This window comes from Athalia rosae, chromosome 8 (genome assembly GCF_917208135.1).
Source record: "Athalia rosae chromosome 8, iyAthRosa1.1, whole genome shotgun sequence".
In the NCBI taxonomy this organism is placed as follows: Eukaryota; Metazoa; Arthropoda; class Insecta; order Hymenoptera; family Athaliidae; genus Athalia; species Athalia rosae.
Window position 1 is genome coordinate 7,398,308 of NC_064033.1, and position 4,743 is coordinate 7,403,050.

Consider the following 4,743-nt stretch of genomic DNA (forward strand, 5'->3'; position numbering starts at 1 on the left):
GAGTCTTAGGACGTTCTGGTCTATTTCGGTGAAATCCTGACTTGAGGTATACCTCCTGGGTATACTTATAAGTCCTCCACAAGTTTCTTTAGTATGGTTTTTGAGGCAAGTATCGTGCGCCTTCGTCGAACTACGCACGTCTTGCTGAATCTGAAAATGGGATGCGGAAAGAAATCATTTGTGTGTGGTGAATATGAATTCTGTCACCAGTATTCACTATTGGCTATGAACTCCACAAACTGACTATTTGGTTATGCGAAAAATGAAAATTTCATGTCAGCGACCTTCCCGTTTGCCTCTGCCGAAGCCACCATGCGGGCCACCAGGGCCCTCCCGATATGCTCAATGATCCGAAGAACGGGAGCCCCGTTGTCACGCTCTTTCCCGCGAGCGAAGGCAAGGCAGTGATCTTTGCGTTATGGTGACAGATTCTACTATTCACATAAGTTTCCTTATGTGTCGACCATCCCAAAGTCGTCGCCGTCGGATGCGCTTTGGGAAAGGTCAGAACTCTTGCCACCCTGCACCGGGTTTTTCTTCCTCGCCGGTTTCCCGACAAGTCCATCACCGCATCTGCGCTTGTGCGCACGATGCGGACAGGTGAGACCCAGCGCTGGACTCAGGGAACCTCGTGGGGGGTCCTCCTTCCGCGTTGGTTTCCCAACGCGTCAACCCAACCCGGAGCCGTCCGCATGCGGGTTCGCCCCAGGCGGGTCGGACCTCACCACACCCGTCGCTGTCCTTGTTGCCTTCCATGCTTCCTTGGTAGCATGTCCGCCGCGTCCGATATACCTCTCTCGGTATCCCGACGCGGCCAACACCTTACGCATCACTACCTCGCTTCGTCCGCGTATACTGTCAGTTCGCTGACAACGTTATCCTTTCGCCTTCAGTGAGCGGGTGGCCATCACCCTTTTACTTTCCCGTACGTTGTTCACTTACTTCGGCGTGCGTTCTAGCCGGCTGACCACTCAATAGAACCTGTCCCATCGATCGGGATCTCGGTCTCCCCTCGCGTCGGCGCATTCCGAGGCTGCCCCGATCAAACCGACTGCCTCGACCTTTGATCCTACGTCTTCGTTTTCCTACCTTCCCCCCGGTTAGGTGTGTGGGTATACACAACCGAAAGAATTCGAAGGAACAGAAACAATATATTTTCTGACAAACGAAACAAATACAATTTAATCATTAGTTCAAACGGCCCTGCCCCCACTGCCTTCTGCTCGTCGTCCACAGTCATGACTTGTTAAATATCATCAGTAACTTGCCAAATATTTACAAAAGAAATCTCAAATGAATCCAAAGCATCTGAAGTCAATTTGTGTGCTAGTACAGTCACATAAAAAGTTGAAAACCGAATCCGAAAAAACGTGGCCTACAGCGGATTGATTTGAGCTTCAATGCTCTACATTAGAAATCATTAACAATTAACAAATACCAGCTGTATAATGATTCATCGAGTGCTAAATCGTTATATCGTAGAAAAGGGCCAAATTTTGTTCATTACGATAGATCTAAGCATGCTATTTACACATGCTGTACTTATCTCAATTGCTTCAATTCTTTTATTGCACCAGGTATCTCAAGTAGTATCACTGTAACTTCTTTCCTGAGTTTTTGACTATGTTTTGTAACGTGATTTTTCTTATTAAGTCGGAATCTTCCAATCCGTTACTCTACGGCGTCCCCGCAGTCCTTCTCCAACGAACGGATTGTTGGGCGCAAGACGCGAATGCGTCGTTTCTAAAGAATTCTCACTTACAAAAAAAACTCAAGATATCGTTTGAGCTTTCTTTCAATCGTGACAAACGAAATCAACTAAATCGCAGATGACCGAATAACTCAGAGATAGGAGAACCGAGGGATGACGGACACAAAATAGGCTAGCTCAATTGAACCGAGGGAATGGTAGAGGGGCTGGGCTGTAGGGTGCTAAATTTCAAGGTTCTGATGCGGGCGAGAATGATTAACTCCAAATACAAGAAAACTCCTTCGATGAGATTTCTCCCGTGTATGACGAAAGCGGTAGATAAATTTTACAGCGGGAGCGACGACAATTAGAGATCAAACAGTACAATTAGCAGCAAACATTACAGTCATGAATAGCGGTAAGCGGTAACAAATTTTGCGATAACTAAAGCAGTAATGCAACGCAAGCGGTATTCTCAGTAGAGGGCTGAGATGCGTAACGGACGGCGATATTCGTCGCCGAATTTACAGCGGTACTCAAAGATATTGCGGAATTTGCAGCGGTAATCGAATATAGTGCGGAATCTAGAGCGGTAATCGAAGATATTGCAGTAACCTAGAGATATTGTAATTCCAACTTATTCTAATGCAACTGCGTTCAGCCGAAACGGTTTTAACCCCTGGGAGTTCGAATGTGACACTCTAAAATATGCTTTTCTACCATGCACAGCGGTACAGTTCATAAATTCGTCTCAGAATCAGTGCATCATTCAATTCGAAACTACTATAACATGCGGTAGAGGTCTGATCAACTCAGCGAAACGGTACAAAAATAGCAAAGACAAGCAAAAATATTCAAATGATATTAGCGAAAATAGATCAGAAACAAAGAGATTATCATGAAATCACGAAGTCGCTCCTCAGAATCGAAGATAAACGAAATAAATCACGGGCCCTTAATAGGCCCGCTACACAACAAAATATCCCTTTAGAGAGGCTTCGGATTTTGCAGCACCAGAGTAATAGACCTTACCTTAAATGTAGAGATAGATGAGTAGCGAAAAGGTACAAGAGAAAAAGTGCCAAAGAAGCAGATAGGCCACAAAGATAAAATGTGAGCGATAGCGGTAACTGAGCTGTAACAGAAAAAAACGTCCGATGTTAATTGTAGCTGAACACAGAAGAAGGAATCGATCTTGATCCTCGTAGCCGGTGGTTCCGCTCTTCCTTGTCCTCCGGTACGGTGGGGGGAGAACAATTGGGCAATACCATTGGTCATCTATCACACGTGATTTTGGCGATAAGATTCGGGGCGACTCGTCAGACGTCGAGAACTTAGGTGTTGGCGGGGAATAGCGAGACGTGTGCAGTATTTTGCTCTTTCTCTTCCTCTCACATAGCAAATGTGGAACTCAGTATGGTAATCGTAATATTTGCAGGCGAGAACTTGCTGCGTATGTCATGCGGTGTAGGTGCGTTATTTGGGCTTCTCCCTGGTGCGGTAGCCTCTCGACCTTCCGGCCCTGGCTAGAAAAACACTACGGGTGAAAGGTTCACCAGAAACCAACGATCAGCTGTGGCACGGGGAGGCCTGAGAATGTTGCGCTCATCCTATTCCTCCTCCAGACGTCGTGGGGTGCTATACTCACCTATCGACACGACGGTTACTTTCCTTTGGGCTGCGATACTATCATAGGCCTTTCTGAAGGCCAATATGACTTCGGATTCGGAGACGAGAACACTTGGTGGTGTAGCTAATTTTTACCACGGAAAAACTTTATTTCTTCCTTCGGGAATCGACCGCAGCGGGACCCTGTTGCCGTGGCGAGTAGCCCTATTCCCCACGCTGCTTCCGGAATCGGTCAGCTTGCGATATAGCGAGAACCAGTGGAAGTGGGTCGTATGCGGATCCTTTCACTCCATCTGGTTTTGATCCACAAATAATCAACAGCCCTCTCATATATGGGATGCTACCCTCGGATGCCTTTGCAACGTAGCAACCCGGAGCTGCACATCCGTGAGGTTCGCCATAGCGGTAGATATCAGTGGCATAGAACATAGTAGAAAATCATGGTGCAGTACTGAGAGTATCACGGGTGTGGTAGAAATGCCTTCGGGATGCGATAAAGATGTCTTCGTTCAGTCGTAGTCACCGAGTTATGCGAACTTAAATTACAAAGCGTATTAAAACTACATTAACCTGCCTAATGAGTGTCACTTTGATTTCTCCTAGGGTTTTGTCGGTATATCGGACGTCTTTCTGCCATAATTTCGCTATGTGCTTCAGTTAGATGGCTACTGAGACGTTGACTCTCAAATGCAACGTCACAATATATATATGTTCCTTCATGAAAATTCCGGACGGAATCACCACACCACATCTATGACCTTACTGACGGTTGCTCAATGAAACCGGTGACTAATTTTAAAAGTCTTCCTCAACAATTATGTACTCGAAGACCTAACAATAAGATGATCTTCCGAGAGTTCAAATTTACTAATTGCAGCGGAAGTATAAACAGTTCAAACTACCAATGTTCACTACTATTCATAACAAGACGACGATTGTGATTCATAACTCAGGCATCAGATGCATTAGAACTACTATCGCGCTATCGTTAGCGTAGAAGAAAAAGAACAAATACCAGCAGTATATTCAAAAAGATATTCATTGTCTTTTGGCGGCAGTGGCACCGGCTTGCCATTTACCAATATCATCCTCTGCGGTAGTAGTGATAGATGACGGGTGCCCGGTGACGGCGGTTGTTTCGTTTTCTTCCTATTACCCTTGTTTCTTGCCTTTTTTTCCTTCTGTTCCTGTTCTTTCTCTGTCCTTGCTGCCGCCCGTGCCAGTCTAGGCTATGCCTCGGGCTGCGGTAGCGGAGCTGAAGCAGCAGCGGGCTGTGGTGGCTCCCGCGGTGTTTGCCGCGGTGCTGTGCAGCTCTCAGCACCCCTAACTCGGCCATTATGTCAACCAGAATGATCTGTCAATGATCACGATCGTAAGCTTTGATTCGATGTAGTGATACCACTGAAATCAGAAACTTCCGATCG